This window comes from Leopardus geoffroyi, chromosome E1, assembly GCF_018350155.1.
Source record: "Leopardus geoffroyi isolate Oge1 chromosome E1, O.geoffroyi_Oge1_pat1.0, whole genome shotgun sequence".
Classification (NCBI taxonomy): Eukaryota; Metazoa; Chordata; class Mammalia; order Carnivora; family Felidae; genus Leopardus; species Leopardus geoffroyi.
The window spans coordinates 17453942-17476833 of record NC_059330.1 but is presented as its reverse complement, the minus strand read 5'-3'; positions in this window follow the sequence as shown (position 1 = coordinate 17476833).

The window sequence follows — 22892 nt, the reverse complement described above, 5'->3', positions numbered from 1 at the left end:
TGGCGCTGTGGAGGCGGAGTGTGTGTGTGTGTCTGCGTGTTCAAGAGGATCTTCAGACGCTGTGAAGTTTTCATGAAGGGATCTGACAGACCAGTTAGCTCCATTCCCTTGTTATATATGTGTAGACAGGCCCAGGGAAGTGAAGTCACTTGCCCAACGACACATAGCAAAGCCTAGCCTGAGATCGTATCCCAAACGTCCTCCAGTTCGCATCCATCGTGTTCTTGCCACCTCACCATACTCCCCCCGGATGATTCAATAATCATGGTCTATTAAGCTTCACAAGTGCCAAGATACCATCAGGCGCCATGCTGAGCTCTTTTCGTGGATTGTCTCATTTATTACTTCCAGCAGTTCTGAGAGTTAAATGTGCTTTTATGATCTCCTATTATGATAACATTGAGGCTTAGATTAACTGGCTTGCTCGAGGTCACCCAGATAACATGTGACAAAGTCAATATTTGAACACAGGTAGTCTGAATAGACAGCTATGTGCATGGTGGGGGGGGGGGGAGAGAAAAAGAAAAGAAATCACCTTGCAACCTTGTTTACCATACAATTCCCAGACTCTACCCCCAGAAAGTCTGATTCTATAGGTCTAGGGTGAACAACCCGGAGCCTATATTTTAACCACGCACGCTAGGGGATTATGATTTGGTGGTCATCGGACCACATCCCCAACAACCCAATTCTTTTGCTTCTTTTTTTTTAAATTCAGCGTTTTCTGGCAGAGCCCGTCCCTTCCTTAGGATCCTAGGAAGTGTCCCCCAGGAACTGGCTTTGGGAGACTAGGAGTAAGGGTGCTCTAGGGACGGGTGTGTGCCCCCTGGTGGTCAGACATTAGAGGTCCGGAGCCGCACTCCAGAGGCCCCTGGTCAAAAACCACAGATGTGAATTTTTCTACAATTCTGTTGAGCCAGTATTACTGGGGCACCGCTATGCGCCAGCACTGAGCCAGTGGAGCCCAGGGCAGACTGGAAAGAAACAAGACTTTTGGGAGAATTCTTCAAGGTGACTGACACAAAGGCATTCATTTCAAGCTACAGTTGGGCGAATTTCATCTGGGCCGAGTAGTCCTATTTGACGATACACGGCTCTGCGGTTTAGGTCTTTAGAAAGGCTGCAGAAGAGTTTTTTGAAAAAGGCTGAGCCCGCACTCTGGAACGAGAACACAGACACGTATTTGCAGCACAGCGTGAAGAGCCCAGGCTTTGTAGCCAGGCTGCTGCAGCTCTGGCTTCTGGCTCTGGTGCCCCGGGGACGGTTATTTCGTCTTTCTGAGTAGCAGGTGCCTCACCTGAAACCTGAAACAATGCGAATACCTCCCTCATAGCCTTGTAATGAGGGTGAAATGGCCTCTGAGAACAGTGCCTGGCACATGGCAAAAGCTCAAAAAATTGAAGCGTTTTTGATATACTTAGCAGTGATATATCATGAAGTATAAAAGATACAAGCCAGGAGTTCTGATATCAGTCTTGATTTAGTCTTTGAAAGGAAACAGTGATAATTCTCAATCCCGTGGAGTTGAGGGACAGAAATCTCTTTCTGAATTCTCTACTATGTGTGTGGACTCGTGAAGACGTGAAGTCCGCTCCAGACCTGGTGGGGGCATAAATTAGGATGACAACTTTGGGAAACTGTTTGAAGGTGACTGACAGCACTGAGCATAGTATGACGCAGCACTTCTACCCCTGAGTAAAATCCCCCAAAGAAATGCACTTATACCTTGGGGAGCCTGCGTGGCTTAGTCGGTTAAGCATCTGACTCTTGATTTCAGTTCAGGTCGTGATTTCCTGGTTCGGTTCGTGTTGGACTCTGCTGAGCATGGAGCTTGCTTGGGATCCTCTCTCTCTCCGCCCCTCCCCCACTCATGCTTTCTCTCTCTCAAAATAAATAAATAAGCTTAAAAAAAAAGAGGGGAGCCTGGGTGGCTCAGTTGGTTAAGCGTCTGACTCTTGATCTCACTCAGGTCATGATCTCGCGGTTTGTGAGATCAGGCCCTGCATCGAGCTCTGCACTGACAGCATGGAGCCTGCTCGGGATTCTCTCTCTCTCTCTCTCTCTCTGCCCCTCTCTCTCTCTTTCTCAAAAATAAATAAACTTCAAATACAAAATTAAAAATAAAATTAAACCAATAAAAAAACAAATGAGTATAATACCTTAACCAAACACCTATGTAAGAATGGCCAAAACAACACTGTTTATAATAACCCTCAAGTGGAAACTACACAAGTGTCTGTTAATACTAGAATGAATTTGGGGAGCCTGGGTGGCTCAGTCGGTTAAGTGTCAGCTTGGGCTCAGGTCACGATCTCGTGGTTCGCTGTGCTGACCGCTCAGAGCCTGGAGGCTGCTTGGGATTCTGCCTCCTTCTCTCTCTGCCCCTCCCCTGCTCGCGTTCTGTGTTTCTCGCTCTCTCTCAAAAATAAGTAAATATTAAAAAAAAAATTTTAATACTAGAATGACTTTTCAAAATGTGATATTTTCATAGAATAGACTATCATACAATGAGAGCTATGAATACATGCGATGACATAGGAGAATCTCACAAACATAATGATGAGAGAAAAAGCCAGACACTGAGGAATACGTGCCGTATGATTCCGTGTATATGGAGTACAAAATGGTCAAAATGAACCTAATGCTGTTAGAAATTGGAATCATAGTTACCTTTCAGAGGAGAGTAGTGTTGTGCCCAGAGTGGTTATGACGAGGCTTTGGTGGGGTCTGCCAATAAGTTCTATATCTTGATCTGTGTGGCAATTATCTGTGTGACAATTATACAATTATACAAGACTGTGTGCGCAGTCTATAAAAACTCATCAGGCACTTCACTCCTGATTTGGGTGCTTTTCTGTAAGTATGTGGGATTTCGATGAAAAGTTTACCTAAAAAATTCTTGATGGTCCCTCATGACCAGTCACAGAATACACTCAGCCCTCGCTTATCACAAGTGGAAGCCCAGTATTCTATAGGGTATCAGAATCAGGACTAGAATGTCCCTCTGGGGATGTGAGATATGGCCGTAGTCCCATGAACCTGAACCAGGTTTCCATTCACAGCCAAGAACAAAAGAGCTGTCTTACAGATAAACTGTTTCTTTTCTTTTTTTAAACATGTTTATTTATTTTTGAGAGAGAGAGACAGACAGAGCATGCGTGGGGGAGGGGCAGAGAGAGAGAGGGAGACACAGAATCCAAAGCAGGCTCCAGGCTCTGAGCTGTCAGCACAGAGCCCAACGCGGGGCTCGAACTCACAGACCGTGAGATCATGACCTGAGCCGAAGTCAGATGCTTAACCGACTGAGCCACCCAGGTGCCCCCAGATAAAACTGTTTCTAAGAACACTGCACCATGGGGCCGTGGAACACAGCGAGATCACTGTGTGGGTGGAAAATCAGAGCTCTAACACTGCCAATGTCAGAGCTAGCACCTGAGGACATGCTTACATGCTTGCTGGGTGGGAACCCCAGTCCAAGAAATTAACAAAAATTGGTCTGGAAGTAGTGAAACTAGCATAGAGAAACACAAAATAACCCCTACTGGAATTCCTCCAAAGCTAGAGGATGAACAAGACCGTGCCCCCTTAAGAAATAAGTAAAAAAGTAAATGTCATGATAGAGAGATGACAGATGCAATGAATGAGAAAATTCATAATCCAGGATTTACAGGTAAAAGGACAATCTGAAAAAAATTGTTTCAATTCATGAAACATGAAAGCTAAATTAAAATAAATATGTTTAGGGGCGCCTGGGTGGCGCAGTCGGTTAAGCGTCCAACTTCAGCCAGGTCACGATCTCGCGGTCCGTGAGTTCGAGCCCCGCGTCGGGCTCTGGGCTGATGGCTCAGAGCCTGGAGCCTGTTTCCGATTCTGTGTCTCCCTCTCTCTCTGCCCCTCCCCCGTTCATGCTCTGTCTCTCTCTGTCCCAAAAATAAATAAACGTTGAAAAAAAAATTAAAAAAAAAAATTAAAAAAAATAAAATAAAATAAATATGTTTAAAATGTTCAAATACGTAAAGGAAGAAGTAGAATCCATTGGATAAGCGAGATATGGAAGGAAAGGTAGGTTAGAAAAAGAACCAAATAGGAATTCTGGAAATGAAAACCATGTAGACATTTAGGCTTTGAAAAAGAATTTAATAGATTAAGCAGTTAACTAGATCCTGCTAGAGAGTGAATGAATGAATTGGAAGACAAATGTGGGGAAATCATTCAGGATGTGGCACAAGGAGATATGGAAATGGAAAATAAGAGAGACTATGGGGCACTTGGCTGGTTCTGTTGGTAGAGCATGTGACTTTGGATCTCAAGATTGTGAGTTTGAGCCCCACATTTGGGTGTGGAGCCTATGAAAGAAAGAAAGAAAGAAAGAAAGAAAGAAAGAAAGAAAGAAAGAAAGAGGAAGGAAGGAAGGAAGGAAAGAAGGAAGGAAGGAAAGAGAATAAAAGGCATGGGGTATAGGGGCACCTGGCTGACTCAGTCAGTGGAGCGTACAACTCTTGTTCTCATGAGTTCAAACCCCATTTTGGGTGTGGAGATTACTTAAAAATAAAATATGTAAAATAAAATAAAATAAAATAACATAAAATAACATAAAATAAAATACATAGGGTATTAGAATGAGAAACTCCAAATAGGAGTTCAGAGGGGAAAAATAGAAAATAATGGAAGAGAGAAGCAGTACACAAACCAGTAGCAGTGGAGAAGATTCATGAACTGAAGAAAGACCTGAGTTCACACCAATTGAAGGAGCATAAGTCCGGAACAGATGTTTGGAGTCCATATCTAATACAGCCTGGAATTGTGGAACATCAAAGATGAACAGAAAATCTTAAAAGCTACAAAAGGGAACAGACTACTTACATAAGAACAGGAATCACATGGTGGATTTCTTATCATTGCTGATGTTTCCAGAACACAATAACATAAAATTATCAAAATACTGAGGGAAACAACTGTCAATCAAGAATTTTATTCCCAGCTATCCTTACATTCAAAAGTGAGGGGGGCACCTGGGTGGCGCAGTCGGTTAAGCGTCCGACTTCAGCCAGGTCACGATCTCGCAGTCCGTGAGTTCGAGCCCCGCGTCGGGCTCTGGGCTGATGGCTCAGAGCCTGGAGCCTGTTTCCGATTCTGTGTCTCCCTCTCTCTCTGCCCCTCTCCTGTTCATGCTCTGTCTCTCTCTGTCCCAAAAATAAATAAACGTTGAAAAAAAAAATTAAAAGACAAAAGTGAGGGTGATGGGGTGCCTGGTTGTTCCAGTTGGTGGAGCATGCCACTCTTGATCTCAGGGTCATGAATTCGAGCCCCCCATTGAATGAAGAGATTACTTAAAAATAAAACCTAAAAAAAAAATTAAGAGTGTAAAATAAAAAGTTAAAAAAAAAAACTGTTTTGGAGGCACCTGGGTGGTTCAGTTGGTTAAGTGTCTGATTTCTGCTCAGGGCATGATCTCACAGTTTGTGAGTTTGAGCCCTGCATCGGGCTCTGTGCTGACAGCTCAGAGCCTGGAGCCTGCTTAGAATTCTGGGTCTCCTTTTCTCTCTGCTCCCCCCTGCTCACACTCTGTCTCTCTCTCCTTCAAAAATAAATGAATAAACATTCAAAAAAATTTTTAATATGCTGTTTTAGACATACAAAGATTTTTAAAATTTATTAGTTATAGCAATTTGCTGACAGAACAATTAAAGGATCACTTTAGTAACAAGGAAGAGAAATCCAGAAGGAAAGAGCAAAATGCAAAAAGGTGCGATAGTAAATAAATTGGTAAATCTAAATAAGCATCTATTACTAAAACAGTAAAATAAGGAACTAAACAGTAACATAGAAGTTGGGAATGAAAAGTTTAGAATGAAGATCTTTATCTTCTTCAGAAGGATAGAGAAGCTGGATACATTTAAAAAAATTTTTTTTTTCAACGTTTACTTATTTTTGGGACAGAGAGAGACAGAGCATGAACGGGGGAGGGGCAGAGAGAGAGGGAGACACAGAATCGGAAACAGGCTCCAGGCTCTGAGCCATCAGCCCAGAGTCTGACGCGGGGCTCGAACTCACGGACCTCGAGATCGTGACCTGGCTGAAGTCGGACGCTTAACCGACTGCACCACCCAGGCGCCCCTACATTTAAGATTAAAATATAGGGGTGCCTGGGTTGCTCAGTCAGTTCAGTGTCTGACTTCCAATCAGGTCATGATCTCACAGTTTGCGAGTTGGAGCCCCGCGTCGGGCTCTGGGCTGACAGCTCAGAGCCTGGAGCCTGCTTTGGATTCTGTGTCTCCCTCTCTCTCTGCCCCTCCCCCACTCATGCTCTATCTCTCTCTGTCTCAAAAATAAATACACATTAAAAAAAATTTTTTTAAAGATTAAAATATAATTATAGGGGCACCACCATAGGGGTACCATTGGGTATAGGGATTACTTCAATAAAAATAAAACTTTAAAAAGTGTAATTATAGGGGTGCCTGGGTGGCTCACTCGGCTGAGCGTTTGACTTCGGCTCAGGTCGTGATATCGCGGTCTGTGAGTCGGAGCCCCGCATCAAGCTCTGTGCTGACAGCTCAGAGCCTGGAGCCTGCTTGGGATTCTGTGTCTCCCTCTCTCTCTGCCCCTCCCCCCACTCATGCTCTCTCTCTGTGTCAAAAATAAATAAACATTAAAAAAAAAATTTTAAGTGTAATTATAAAAATACTAAAAATAGAATGCATACTTTTCAAACCAGTGGAGAGAAAAAAAGATGATTTGAAAATGTCAGTCAGAAGGTAGGAGTGAGGGTAGTGGGAAGAAGCACAGAAAATCATGATAAATAGAAAACACAAAGACACAAAGTCAAAATAAATAAATAGCACAAAGTAAAATTGTAAGTTGTTGTACTTTCTTACTATGGAATATTATACAATGCATAAAATGAGCGAACAGGATTTACATGTCTCAACATGGACAGATTTCAAAAATACATAAGGTCGAAAGGAGAAGGTGATTTGCAGGGATGCCTGGGTGGCTCAGTCAGTTAAGCGTCCGACTCTTGGTTTTCAGCTCAGGTCATGATCTCACTCATGGGTTCGAGCCCTGCATCGGGCTCTGCACTGCTGGAAGTACAGAGCCTGCTTGGGATTCTCTCTCACCCTCTCTGTCTGCCCCTCCCCTTCTTGTGCTGTCTCTGTCTCTCTCAAAATAAATAAATAAATTTAATTTTTTTTTAACGTTTTATTTATTTTTGAGACAGAGAGAGACAGAGCATGAACAGGGGAGGGTCAGCGAGAGGGAGACACAGAATTGGAAACAGGCTCCAGGCTCTGAGCCGTCAGCCCAGAGCCCGACGCGGGGCTCGAACTCATGGACTGTGAGATCATGACCTGAGCCGAAGTCGGCCGCTCAACCGACTGAGCCACCCAGGCACCCCAATAAATAAATAAATTAAAAAAAAAAAAAAAGAAGGTGCTTTGCAGAATTTATGTCATGCACATTTACATGTATACAATTTTCCTGTATATTATTTATATATTTTTTTACAAAATACACACACAAAAACTATGCATATGTTTTATAAGTATGTAGGAAAAATAGACAAACATAGATGGGAGGCATACAGACTGGCTTCAGGATAGTAGTTGCCTCTGAGGCGAGGAAGGGAGAATAAAACCGGAGAGAGGAACAAAGAAATCTTCCATTTTATTTGTAAGGTTTATTTCAAAATGAAAAAGATCTGAAGGAAATATGACAAATTGTTAACTCTTGTTAATTCTGGCTCGTAAGTCATGAGGTTTGGATACTGGAGGCTACTGGAAAAATTCTTCCTTGCCTTTCAGAAAGCCACAGGAAGCCACTCTGTCTCTCTCTCTCTCCTGATGGATGTGAACAATGAAGCACACAGCCCCAATTGCTACTGGAAAACATCCAACAATCATGAAAGCGAGCAGGCTTAGAATGAAGCCAGCACTGAAATCAGTAGAACAGAGATGGAAAAAACCCAGGCTATTGAAACATCACTGGGTTAACCAAGCCTGAAGATTACCTTACCGCATTGTTGTCTGCTAAGTAAACTAAATAATTTTCTTCTTGTGCAAGACAGTTTGCATTATTAGGGTTTTCCATTACTTGCAGACAAACTTAGGGTAACTGATACAATGGGAATGGAGAAGCAGGGATTTATAGAACTATTAGGGAGGTAGAATTAGCGAGATTCAGCCAAAGGCTGGATATGAGGGTCAGAACGAGAGAGGAGACAAGATCGATTACCAAATTTTTGACGTAGACAAGCGTGGGTGGTGGTACCATCTGTGAGACAGCGAAGAACAGAGGAAGATCAGGTTGAGGGTAGGGGTGACAGTAGAGGTCATCTGTACAGCTTGGTTACATTGGGTTTGAGGGATTGGTTGGAAGCCATCTAACTGGAGATGTCTAGGAGGCACCAAATACTCAATACTGGAGTTGAGTAATGAATAGTGTCTTTCCAGAATTCATGTCCACCCGGAATCTCCGAAGTGTGAGATTTGGAAAGAGTCATTACAGATGGAATTACATAAATTAAGATGAGATCATATTGGATTAGAGTGGACCCTTAACCCAGTGATTGGCATCCTTATCAGAAGGCCATCTGAAGACACAGAGAGACACATAAAGGAGAACAGACGAAGGCAGAGCCTGAAGTGATACACCTACAAGCCAAGCCACTGACTGCTACGAATTGCTAGCAACTACCAGAAGCTATGAGACAGGCATAGGACAGTTTCTATTTCAGAGACTCTGGAAGGAACCAACCGTATTGACATCTTGATTTTTTTTTTTTTTTACACATTTTATTTATTTTTGAGAGACAGAGAGAGACAGAGCCCGAGTGGGGGAGGAGCAGAGAGAGAGGGAAACACAGAATCCAAAGCAGGCTCCAGGCTCTGAGCCACCTGCAGAGAGCAGGGACTCAGAAGAGAAGTGAAAAGAGAGTTTCTGAAGAAGGATATGCTTTTTTTTTTTTTTTTTAAGATTAATTTGTAAGGTTTTATTTATTTCTTTGTCAGGTTTTATAATGAGCTTTACTATCAATAGTGTATCGATGTAAAACTAGAGCTTTCTCCCTTAAAATTATTAAGTTCCTTGGGTTCTTACTTTGCCCTAAAGAAAGATATGCTTAACGGGATGGATAGTGTAGAGAAAAAACAAGTCCATTGGGTGTGACAATACGGAAGTCCCTGGTCTCCCTGGCCAAAGCAGTTTTGGAAGAGTGGCAAGGACAGAAATAAACATCGCTGTTATTGAAAGTGAGAGGGGTGGGGCCGCCTGGGTGGCTCAGTCGGTTGAGCGTCCGACTTCGGCTCAGGTCACGATCTCGCGGTCCATGAGTTCGAGCCCCGCGTCAGGCTCTGGGCTGATGGCCCAGAGCCTGGAGCCTGCTTCCGATTCTGTGTCTCCCTCTCTCTCTGCCCCTCCCCCGTTCATGCTCTGTCTCTCTCTGTCTCAAAAATAAAAAATTAAAAAATGTTAAAAAAAAAAATTAAAAAAAAAAAAAAAAGAAAGTGAGAGGGGTGAAGATGTTGAAATAATCACTACTTCTTTAAGGCCTCTGGCCATGGTGGGAGCAAGGGGTGATGTCCAGAAGGGCAAGCGGAGTCTTGGATGGTCTTGGGGTTTTGTTTTGAGATGAAGCCTTAAGCGTATTTATAGGCGGAGGAAAAAGAATCAGGAGGAGAAGGGTTAAAAATTACAGGACCAGAAGGGTGCCTGAGTGGCTCAGTCAGTTGAGCATCCGACTTCAGCTCAGGTCACGATCTCACGGTTCGGTTCGCGTCAGGCTCTGTGCTGACATCTCAGAGCCTAGAGCCTGCTTCAGATTCTGTATCTGCCTCTCCTCCTCTCTCTCTCAAAAATAAACACACATTTTTTTTTTTAATTAAAAAAAAAAAACCTGACCTGTACTTACTCCTCAAAACTGTCAAGGTCATCAGAAGTAAGGAATGTCTGAGGAACTGTCACACACACAAAAAAAGGAGCCTAAGGAGACGTGACGACTAAACGTAATAAGGTATCCATGCTGGAATCTTGGAACAGAAAAAGGACATTAGGGAAAAACTGAGGAAATCTATGTAAGTATAGACTTTAGTTAATAATAATATGCTAACACTTGTTCATTATTGTGACAAATGGACTATACTGATGTAAGATGTTAATAATAGGGAAACTGGGTTTGGGGCATATGAGAATTCTCTCTACTGTCCTCACAATAATTCCGTAAATCTAAAACTATTCTGATATTTTTTTGAAGTTTACTTTATTTTTTTTTTAAGTTTATTTATTTATTTTGAGAGAGAGAGAAAGAGAGTGCATGTGAGCAGGGCGAGGGCAGAGGGAGAGAGGGGGGAGAGAGAATCCCAAGCAGGCTCCACGCTGTCAGCGTGGAGCCTGACTCAGGGCTCGAACTCACGAACTGTGAGATCATGACCTGAGCCGAAGTCAAGAGTCAGACACTGAACCAACTGAACCATCCAGGTGCCCCTCCTTTTTTTCTTTTTTTAACGTTTATTTATTTATTTATTTATTTATTTTAAATTTTTTTTTTCAACGTTTATTTATTTTTGGGACAGAGAGAGACAGAGCATGAACGGGGGAGGGGCAGAAAGAGAGGGAGACACAGAATCGGAAACAGGCTCCAGGCTCTGAGCCATCAGCCCAGAGCCCGACGCGGGGCTAGAACTCCCGGACCGCGAGATCGTGACCTGGCTGAAGTCGGACGCTTAACCGACTGCGCCACCCAGGCGCCCCTAACGTTTATTTATTTTTGAGAGAGAGAGAGAGAGAGAGAGAGGAGGAGAGGGGCAGAGAGAGGGAGACACAGAATCTGAAGTGGGCTCCAGTCTCGGAGTTGACAGCACAAAGCCCGACGTGGGGCTTGAACTCATGAACCGCGAGATCCTGACCTGAGCTGAAGTCAGAAGCTTAACTGACTGAGCCACTTAGGTGCCCCTACTTTACTATTTTTTTAAAGTAGGAACTTTATTCTGTTCTTTGCTGTATACCTACAATTTTTCTTGTTTTTTTTTTTTTTTGAAAGAGAGTGAGTGAGATTGGGGGAGAAGTGCAGAGTGAGAGAGAGAAAGAAAATCTTAAGCAGTCTCCACGCTCAGTGAGGGGCTCAATCCCATGACCCTGGGATCATTATCTAAGCTGAAATCAAAAGCCAGATGCTCAACTGACTGAGCCAGCCAGGTGCCCCTAAAAAGTTTACTTTAAAAAAAGGGAATGGGGGGCACCTGGCTGGCTCACTCTGTAGAGCATACGACTCTTGATCTCAGGGTCATGAGTTTGAGCCTCATGTTGTGTGTGGAGCATACTTTAAAAAAAAAAAAAAAGTGAATGGAAAATGGTAAATATCGCAACAAAAAGGACAGTCAAATCTAAGTGAGGGCAGTGAGCAGAAGCTTTGAAAAGGGCCTGGAATTGGAGGCACCAAATACCCACAGGAGGCTGGGTTCTACAAGGAGGCTCAAAGCAGGACTTTGTGATGATCTATAGAAAGAGTAGCTAGGTTTCAGTTCCCCTACCTTCCCACTCACAGCACGGTTAAAACCCTTCAGGAGATAAGACCGTCTGGACTTTGAATCCGAGGGACTGCAGGAGACAACGCACTAGGCACGGAGGGTGGCTCAGTGAGCCGCTGAGCTGACATCAGTAAGAGGAAGTGAGAGTTCATTCTACACCTGACCCCTTGCACCCGGCTCCAGAAAACGAACAGCCAGAGAGATCATCATTCTCAGCAGAAACTGAAGCACCCCAAGGAAAACACCTGTAGATACTGATCCCAACAAAAGAGCCAGTTGGCCACCTCTTGTCCTATAATGAAACCCACCGGCTGACGATCTTCACTCAAACATCCAGCACTTCTAATCCGTTTTTCACAATCCGCTTCCAGCCAGCTTTTTCTTTTCTTTTTTTTTTTTTAACTTTTTTTTTAACGTTTATTTATTTTTGAGACAGAGAGAGACAGAGCATGAACGGGGGAGGGTCAGAGAGAGGGAGACACAGAATCTGAAACAGGCTCCAGGCTCTGAGCTGTCAGCACAGAGCCCGACGTGGGGCTTGAACTCACGGACCACAAGATCGTGACCTGAGCCAAAGTCGGCCGCTCAACCGACTGAGCCACCCAGGCGCCCCAGCCAGCTTTTTCTTTAATAAGAAAGGACATCCACAGATCATAACACATTTGAGAAGAACCTCCAACATAAAGTAAAATCAAAACACACAAACAGAAGGAAAGGAACCCAAAAGGAGCAGAGATAATGTAGGGAGAAGAAGAAAACTTCAAAGAAGGTACAATGTCCTCAGAGAAATAAATGAAAATATTGCATCTATGAAACAAGAATAGAATGCTTTTATTTTACTTTTTTTTATTTATTTTGAGTGAGAGAGAGAGAAAGAGAGCAAGCACACATAGGGGAGGGGCAGAAAAAGAGAGAGAGAGAGAGAGAGAATCCCAAGTAGGCTCTGCACTGTCAGCACAGAGCCTGACTGGGTGCTTGAACTCATGAACCATGAGATCATGACCTGAGCCAAAATCAAGAGTCAGATGCTTAACCAACTGAGCCACCCAGGCACTCCTGCCTGCGTTTTTTTTTTTTTTTTTTTTTTTTAAGATTTATTTATTTTTGAGAGAGAAAGAGTGAGCAGGAGAGAGGCAGAGAGAGAGGGGGACAGAGGATCAAGCAGACTCCATGCTGACAGCAGAGAGCCTGATGTGGGGCTCAAACTCGCAAACTGTCAGATCATGATCTGAGCCAAAGTTGGACGCTTAACCAACTGAGCCATCCAGGCCCTTCTAAGACTTTATTTTTAAGTCATCTCTGCACCCAACATGGGGCAAGAACTCACAACCCCGAGACCAAGAGTCACACGCTCCACCGAGGCAGCCAGCCACCCCAAGAATGGAATGCTTTTAAAATGAAACAATCAGAGATAACAAAATTGGTTCCTGGACATTAAACATGTAATAGCGAGGGGTGCCTGGGTGGCTCAGTCCGTTAAGCATCAGACTTCAGCTCAGGTTATGATCTCGAAGTTCGTGAGTTCGAGCCTCGCGTCAGGCTCTGTGCTGACAGCTCGGAGCCTGGAGCCTGCTTCGGATTCTGTGTCTCCCTCTGTCTTTCTGCCCCTACCCCACTCTCACTCTGTCTCTCTCTCCCTCTCAAAAATAAATAAACATTAAAAATTTTTTTTCAAACAAAACAAAAAATATATAAATAAAAATGTGATAGTGAAAATGATAGATTTGATAAAAGAGTTTGTGGTAGAAAAAATGATAGCCCTCCAAAGATGTTCCCCCTCTAGCCCCCAGTGATCCTACATGGCAAAGAGACTTTGCACATATGATAAAGGAACTTGAGATGGGGAGAGCAGGCTGGATTGTCTGGGTCTGTAGTCACAGCGTCCTTGTGAGAGAGGCAGGCCAGAACATCAGAGGCAGAGACAGAGAGAGAAGGAGAGAGAGAGATCTGAAGATCCTATGCTATTGGCTCTGAAGTTAGAGGAAGGAACCCTGAGCCAAGAAGTGCAGGCGGGCTCTAATTGCTGGAAGAGGCAAAGAGACACATTCTCCCCGAGTCTCCAGAAGGAACACGGCCCCACACAGAACTGTGAGGTCCTGAGTTCTCTCCTTTGAAGCCACCGTGTTTGTGGTAATTTGCAATAACAGCGATGGGAAACGAATACAGGATTAAAAGCTAAAATCAAGGAAATCTCTTAGAGATCAGAACAAAAACACGAAGGGACAAAAATAGAATAGATCTATCAGAAAACTGGAGTATCAGTACAGGAGGTCCAACATCCAACCAATAGAAGTTGCAGACAAAGAGACATTTGAAACAGATGTGAGAAAATGATCAAAGAAATAATACAGGAACATTTCTAATAATTGAAGGACATACGTTTCCTGAAGGTGGAATCTACCAAATGGGAAAAAAAGGAGAAAGATTTTCATCAAGGCACAGTCTCAAGAAATTCAGATTACTAGGGATTTTTAAAAAAAGGCTCCATAAGCTTCTAGAGAGAAAATAAAAATTCTCATATAAAGGATCAGGAATCAAAATGGCATCACACATGGGGCGCCTGGGTGGCTCAGTTAAGTGTCCAACTCTTGGTTTTGGCTCGGGTCGTGATCTCACGGTTTCATGAGTTCAAGCGTCGGGCTCCATGTTGACAGTGTGGAGCCTGCTTGGGATTCTTGGTCTCCCTCTCTCTGTCCCTCCCCCACTTATGCTGTCTCTCTGTCTCAAAATAAATAAGTAAACTAAAAAAAAAAATGGCATCACACATAAAAGACAAAGGGGAAATGCCCTCTCAATTTATAGACAACTAGTACTCCAACATTCAGCCAAACCTTCAACCAAATGTGACTACATAAAAATACAGTTTTAGACATTTTGATCTTAAAACGTTCATCATTTCTCAGAATGATGTTGGTGAATGTGCTTTACCCACTCAAAAAGGTAAACCATGAGGTTTGCCCATCTGGCTCCATTGGGAGAGCATGAGCCTCTAGACCTAGGGTCATGAGTCAAGTAGGGCGTGGAGCTTACCTAAAAAAAAATGAAAACAAAACAAAACAAAACAAAAACAACAAAAAGTAATCTATGAGAGAGAAAGATACAGAATTCAATCCCAGAGCATAGCACAGGAAATTCCCAGGATGTTTGCCAAGAGAAGTCTCTGGGCAGTACCTGTGCAGTAGCATAGAAAGAAATTCCTTGGGGCACCTGGGTGGCTCAGTCGGTTGAGCGTCCAACTTCAGCTCTGGTCATGATCTCACCATTTGTGAGCTCAAGCCCCACATCGGGCTTGCGGCTGTTAGCCTGTCAGCACAGAGCCCGCTTTGGATCCTCTGTCCCTCTCTCTCTGCCCCTCCCCCTGCTTATGTTCTCTCTCTCAACATAAATAAATAAATAAATAAATAAATAAATAAATAAATAAAACATTAAAAGAAGAAGAAGAAGAAAGAAAGCTCTTCATACTGGAGCAGGACAACAGAGGCTTCCAGGGGAAGAGATGCAGCCAGTTGATTATCTGACAGGGTTGAGCAGAATATTGTATTAAGAGGTATTTCATGAAGACGCTGGAAAACTGAATCTATGAAAAAACGGAAAAGCAAAACACGGTTCAAAAAGAAAACGTTATCATGCGTTACTTGGTCCAGTACTAAACAACATCTACAAAGTCACAGAAACAGATTCACGGAATATGGATGCAAGCAGAATTTGTAATATATCTATAGAAGGATGGGGAGGGGAAAAGAGCTAAAATCCTCTCTGCCAATGTAGGAAATCTGTATATAACATCTAAAATCAATGAAAGAAAAACTAAAAGAGTTGACAATGAGAGCCTCTGGGGAGTAGGGCTTGTGAGTTTGTAAAAACAAACAAACAAACAAACAAACAAACAAACAAGCATGCATTATATATCTTTTATTAATATATGACTTCTTAAGTTACATATACTTCTATAATAAAATATAGAAGTTACTTTTTAAAATACAATAGGGGTGCCTGGATGGCTCAGTTGGTTAAGCATCCAACTCTTGATTTCGGTTCAGGTTATGATCTTACAGTTTGTGAGTTCGAGCCCCGTGTGGGGCTCTGTGCTGACAGTGCAGAGCCTGCTTGGGATTCTCTCTCTCTCTCTCTCTGCCCCTCCCCTACTCATGCTCTCTCTGTGTCTCTCTCAAAATAAATAAACTTTAAAAGAAAGATAAATTCGGGGCACCTGGGTGGCGCAGTCGGTTAAGCGTCCGACTTCAGCCAGGTCACGGTCTCGCGGTCCGTGAGTTCGAGCCCCGTGTCGGGCTCTGGGCTGATGGCTCAGAGCCTGGAGCCTGTTTCCGATTCTGTGTCTCCCTCTCTCTCTGCCCCTCCCCCGTTCATGCTCTGTCTCTCTCTGTCCCAAAAATAAATAAATAAATAAATAAATAAATAAATAAATAAAGATAAATTTAAAAAGTAAAAATAAAGTACTATAGGGGTGCCTGGGTGGTTCAGTCAGTTAAGCAGCCAACTTCAGCTGAGGTCATGATCTCGTGGTCTATGGGTTCGAGCCCCACGTTGGGCTCTGTGCTGGCAGCTCAGAGCCTGGAGCCTGCTTCGGATTTTACATCTCCTTCTCTTTCTCTCTCTGCCCCTCCCCTATTCATGCTCTCTGTCTCTCTGTCTCTCTCTCAAATAATAAACATTAAAAAAAATTTTTTTTTTAATTAAAAAAAATACTATAGACAAGAAGGGACTAATTGACTACATGAAGTCATTAAGAAGGGTGAAAGTATGTTACCCGGGACAGGAAGCAGTGAGCAGCTGGGGCGGGTAGTGAAGAGGTGAGAGCTATGGAAATAGTGGTGTTATAGGTACTGCAGGTTCCAGGGGCAAGAAGTGAAGAAAGGTCATGGCTGATGAAACAGGATGTAAGATGTCCCGCTGGGAGGAAAGGGAGTACAGGTGGGCGAACAGCATGAGGAGAGCACAGAACAGAATGCACAGATGTGGACATTTGGGCTGAGACGTTAAAGTAGTAGTCGTATGTGACAGTTATAGGACAGACCACTCCGCAGAAATTTTGAAGGTGTTTGAGAACTGATTTGGTGGCTCTTAGCCCTCCCTTTTTACCGTGAGGATGTATAGAGTCGGAGAGATTAGAGACAGAACTTGGAGACAGTGTTGGGAGTAAGCTGTGCTGTGAACCCCACCACCCTTCAGGGGAAGGAGTCAAAGAGTTTCACCTCAAGAAAAGGGGAGGGCTCCAAGATCCACTTGGAAAGCTTGCTGTGTGTCCCTCCAGTTCAAAATCCAATGGTTAGACGTTGGGCTGGACAACCACTGAGGGAGGAGACAAAGCAGGGAAGGCTGAATACGAATCCACCTACACACCAGAATTTTCCCAGGCAGAGTACGCACAAGTGTTTGGCGTGGCCCAAAGGTGGGTCATGCCTCACAAGGATCTGGCATGGGGCCGGAGCAGATTTAGTCTGATAGAAGTCCTGGAAGATCAATGAGTCCTTGTCAGAATGGATCTAGGGCCGTAGTGGAGATGCATAGACCTAGGTCAAGGCTACTACAGGTGGGGGCCCTCCCAAGAACCACTGCGTGCCCACCAGACAGGCAGCTTTGAAGAGTTTCCGGGTACGGAATGTGAAGCCATCTTACCCCAGGACCATCAAGGAAGAAGTGTCCTGTTCTCCTTCCTCTCCCATTCCCTCTAACCCTGAGAGGATCAGAAACCAGTGCGTAAGTGGAAGAAGAAAAAGAGTGTACTTTCCCTGGTTGCAGGCTTTCTGCCTAAAGCAGGTCCTAGCTAGGGTGGCAGAGAGAAGACTTTCCTCTGAAAGGAGATTGAAGTTTTGGTTACCGCGGTGGACGGAATATTCTAGTTGAAAATCAAGACGGTCTTTGGTGATTGAAAGTAACCATCCATGTTTTTATTACCTAAAAGTGACCAGAAAATTCATGAGACTGCCCAAGTTTACATCCAGGACAGGGGAGAGAAACTTGTGCCGCTGAAGGAATGTACAGGAGCAGAGGAGATGGAAATAAAGTTGCTTCTGTGGCTCTTCCCCATGAGCCATGCTTGTTCACACAAGTGAAAGGTAACATGGTAAGAGCAACATGGTAAAGAGTATAGATTTTGGTACCAAAGAGAATTGAGTTTGAATCTGGCTGAGCCACCTCCTAGCTATGTGACCTTGGGTAAGAAACATGACCTCTCTGAGTCTGTTTTTTCTATTATAAAAATAGTTGAGCATATCTCACAGGGATATTTGGGAAGATTAAATAAGATAACATTTGGAAAGAGGGGCCTGGGTGACTCATTTGAGCATCCCACTCTTGATTTCAGCTCAGGTCATGGTCTCATGGTTCATGGGATCGAGCCCCGTGTCGGGCTCTGTGCTGACAGCACAGAGCCCGCTTGGGATTTTCTCTCTCTCCTCTCTCTCTGCCCCTCCCCGCTCATGCTTTTTCTCTCTCACTCTCAAAATAAATAAATAAGCTTTAAAAAAAGAAAAAAGATAACATTTGGGAAAACGCTTAAAGACATACTTTCTTCCATTCTCCTCTTTGTTATGAGATGTGGGTCTGGGGATGCCAGGGAAGGCTCCCTGAAGACAGTGAGATTTTGCACTGACTGTCTTCTCCAGAGAACGAAAGAGACACAGAGAGGCAGAGGGGTGCTCCAGACAAAGGTGGAAGGAGACTAGGTTTGGTAGATAAAATGCAGGACATCTGGTTAAATTTGAATTTCAGATAAACAACAAATAACTTTTAGTATTAAAAAAATGTTCGGCCCTTCCCCCGTTCATGCTGTGTCTCTCTCTGTCCCAAAAATAAATAAACGTTGAAAAAAAAAAATAAATTAAAAAAAAAAAAAAAAAGGGGCGCCTGGGTGGCGCAGTCGGTTAAGCGTCCGACTTCAGCCAGGTCACGATCTCGCGGTCCGTGAGTTCGAGCCCCGCGTCGGGCTCTGGGCTGATGGCTCAGAGCCTGGAGCCTGTTTCCAATTCTGTGTCTCCCTCTCTCTCTGCCCTTCCCCCGTTCATGCTGTGTCTCTCTCTGTCCCAAAAATAAATAAACGTTGAAAAAAAAAATTAAAAAAAAAAAATGTTCGGGGCGCCTGGGTGGCTCAGTCACTTAAGACTCTGACTTTGGCTCAGGTCATGATCTCACAGTTCGTGGGTTCAAGCCCCGCGTCGGGCTCTGTGCTGACAACTCAGAGCCTGGAGCCTGCTTCGGATTCTGTGTCTCCCTCTCTCTGCCCCTCCCTCGCTCATGCTCCGTGTCTCTCTCAGAAATAAATTAACATTTAAAAAAAATGTTCGGAACCTATTTATACTCCAAAATATTCACTGCTTCTCTGGAATTCATATTTAACTGGACATCCTGTACTTTGATTTGCTAAATCTGGCCACCCTCAATGGGACAGTGTTGGACCACTGGGCTGTGGTGAACAGGGGGGCTAGGCGTCACCTAGCAGGATGAGGCCCATCCTCGTACATATTTTCTACGTGTTGTAGGATTTCGGTTGAGAGGAAAAGACTTGACAGGCAGCCTCCAGAACTTCAGTGAGACTGAACGGAACTGAAAGGTCCTCAAGCCAGCTCCACGCCCTGGCCCTCAGCACAACAGCATCCCGAGGAGGTGGGTGTCTTTTACTTCTGGCCGCAGAGGAACGGATGCCCAAAGCAAGGGCTCGGAAAGAATTGGAGGCTCAGGATGTCCCCAAGTTCTCTCCCAGCACTTGGGCCTTCCCAGGCCCAGCCAGGCCCTGGCTCTCCTGCTGGGGCTGGGGTGAAACAGGTCCCCCAGAAGCAGCCCCTTGTGGGGGAGGTAGGTGCTGGCCGAACGCTGACTGGGCCCTTTGCTTTGTACCCATCCTGCTTATTCCCAAACAACAGAAGTGCTGCTCAGCCGCCTGGTCAGCCCCATTATGCTCTTGCCACAAAGTGCTGAGTCCAGGGGCTGCCCGGGCCCCATGACCTCACCCCTCCTGCACTGGGCCTCATCCTGTGAGGCTCCCTGGGCCTAGAGGGAAGGCCAGGGGGCCAAGCCATCCATAAGATTCTCCTGAGCATCCACCGTGCTTGGCAAGTAGCCCTAGTCTTGAGGAGGTCAAAGTTCAAACTGACCAGGTGACACGCAGGGGGACTGCCTCGTTTCCCCCAAGGGCCATCATCGCCTCCAAATCGACAGCCCATTCCTCCATTTCCCCACCAGCTCGTGCAAGGAGTATGTGGGCTGAGAACAGAGTTCACAATCCACGTCCACTGTAGATCAGTGGTGCCCTAAAAGGATTTGATAGACTGTACTACTAACATCAAATAAAGGAAAATAGTGGGAAAAAAGAAAAACTGAATGAATGTGGGCCTTTCCAAATTCAAAGAAAGCTTTTTTTTATCTGATAAATTTTTCTAAGATCTTTGCAGCTTGGTCCCACTTGTCTCTATGAGAATCTGGCACGAGACGGTATCTGCTTTGGAGCAATCAATAACGTAGATGCCATTTATTGAGCTGAATCCCTAACGCTGCCCTGAAACTTACATCTACCTCCGTCTGACAGCAGTGAGTCAGATAGGTAGTATCATCCTACTGTAGGCCAGAGATGCAGGGCTGCCCAGAGGAAGGAATATGGTCTTTGGAGTCAGACAGGCATGCATTCAAAAAGCTGCTGGGTTCCCTGGGCCAGAACGTGGCCCCTCAGAACCTCAGTAAACTCGTTGGTAAAATGGGTATTATAATAATCTGCTTCATGGGTTATTGCGAAGATAAGGGAAGTGCTATCTGGTTCACAGTAAATGCTCGGTAAACTGCAGTTATTATTAAGGACGAACAGGAGAGGGGCGCCTGGGTGGTTCGGTCAGTTTGACGTCTGACTCTTGATTTCAGCTCAGGTCATGATCTCACAGTTCGTGGGATCAAACCCCATGTCAGGCTCTGTGCTGACAGCATGGACCCTGCTTGGGATTCTCTCTGTCCCTCCCTCTCTGCTCCTCCCCTGCTCACGCTCACTTTCTCTCAAAATAAATACATAGACTTAAAAAAAAAAAAAAAAAAAAAAAAAGGATGAACAGGAGAGACCCAATCCCAGCTTGGGAGAAAGAATTACAAACTAAGTGCTCCCTCATTTCCACTCCTGGAGTGGCTCTTCCCTGACTTTCCTGGAAAGAGATGGTGGTGGGGGCCAAAGTGCCCATGCTGTAACCATCATGGGGCATGTGAAGCCACAGTGCCACGCAATGCCAGAGGGAGACTTCTCTAGAACGTGGTTAAAAATCATAATAGGGTGGGGGCGCCTGGGTGGCGCAGTCTGTTAAGCGTCCGACTTCAGCTCAGGTCACGGTCTCGCGGTCCGTGAGTTCGAGCCCCGCGTCGGGCTCTGGGCTGATGGCTCAGAGCCTGGAGCCTGTTTCCGATTCTGTGTCTCCCTCTCTCTCTGCCCCTCCCCCGTTCATGCTCTGTCTCTCTCTGTCCCAAAAATAAATAAACGTTGAAAAATCATAATAGGGTGATATTTGGAAAGCATAGCAGTTAGTTGGATTCCTGGTAATTCTTCTCCAGCTTTCTCGGATTTTAGGTAGTTGAGGAAAGCAGAGAGAAGACAGGCTAGGGCTGCTCATGACTCCAAGAATATTGAATGGATATTTGTAAACTGTTTGCACACTAACCCTGGTCCCCCTTCCATACACACATGATAGTTTTGTGCGTGTGGGTTTGAGCTTCTTGACCAAACATAAAAGCCCACTTTTCTGTAAAAATTAAAAACGGGCTCAATCAGTCTTCATTATACTAACACTTAAATAGGGTGTAAAACTCCCACATTGAGGTGCTGAGAGCATATGAAGCACAAAGACAACATATGCAGGTCGTTTGTCGCTCGGGTAAGGACTATATCAGAGTTACCTCTGTGCCTCCAGAGTTGCAAAACCTCATCAGAGGATGTCATTCACTTATTTATCTGATCACTCAAAATGTATTTATTGAGCTAGGAGTTATGCCCAGAACTGAAGATACAATGACAAACAAGACGGATGAAGCCCCTGCCCTCATAGAGCATGAAGTCTAATAGAAGAAGCAGATACTTAAACAATCAGCTTTTTTATTTTCAAAAATAGCTTTAATTATCTTGATAGAAATTGTGTCCACATTGTTCAAAACCCAAGAAGTACAGAAAAATATACTGTGAAAAGTTTTGTCCTCTATTTGAGCCCTGAGTGCCTCAGTTTCCCTCCTTGGAGCCCAATATTTCTAGTTTCTAAAGTAATTCCTACAGCATTATCAATGCAATACTTAGAGAAGTACAGGGTGCATGAGGGACCACTGCAGGGTACCTAAGCCAGTCCAGGGGGTAGGGAATGAATGAATGAATGAATGAATGAACGAATGAACAGATGACCAAATAGGTATTTCCCTAAGACCCCAATTCCGCGGAGGAAGAGAAGGAAAAGTGAGGAAGGACCACCAGCCATGGACAGTGGGTTCCATAAGCCCTTGCATGGTCACCAGCTGGTCAGAACCTACCATGATCCCCAAGTCAACTCTGTCCCTTGCCAGCCTCTGATCCAGACATCACCAATTAATCCAGCAGCAGAAACATTCAGGGTGGCACATTGTGTTTAGCATCAGACCTATATGTTTGGAATGTTCTGCCCAAATCTGCACATACTTGTGTATATATCAGAACTTGTTCCCTGGTTTTTGGTTCTAAGATAAAGCGGCTCCAAAGAACCTTGAGTCACAGACTAGAGAGATTGGCAGAGGGATTGGGAGAACTTTACTGGGAAGAGGTCCTTCCTCTCTCCAAGCTGCCATGGAATTTTTCTCCAGTATCTGTCACCAGAGAGAGAGTACAGTAATAAGCAATAATAACCCCATAACGTGTCAGGTAGATACTATCCCCTTTTGGGGGGTTGAGAGACACTGAGTGACTTTGCCCAGAATCACCTAGCCAACAGAGCTGGGATTTGAACCTGTGTCTGCCTGCCTCAAAGCCCTCCTCACCCACTGCAAGCCTCTGCTCCTCAGAGCAGCTGTGCTATTTGAGCCACACATCCTCCCCTCAGGGCTTCTGGGGAAGCCAATGATTCCCCTACACTAATCTCACCAAATACCCCGAACTTCCAGAGAGAAATCATTTGAATCTTTAGGATATTATAGGCATAGTACCTCGGGCCTGTGAGGTTTCCAAGGTCCTGAAACAATATAGTCACAGCCCAGAAAGATTTACTGTCTCCAAATTTTTAAAACAAAAGCGCAAAATTAAAAGGAATATTTAGGGGCGCCTGGGTGGCGCAGTCGGTTAAGCGTCCGACTTCAGCCAGGTCACGATCTCGAGGTCCGTGAGTTCGAGCCCCGCGTCGGGCTCTAGGCTGATGGCTCAGAGCCTGG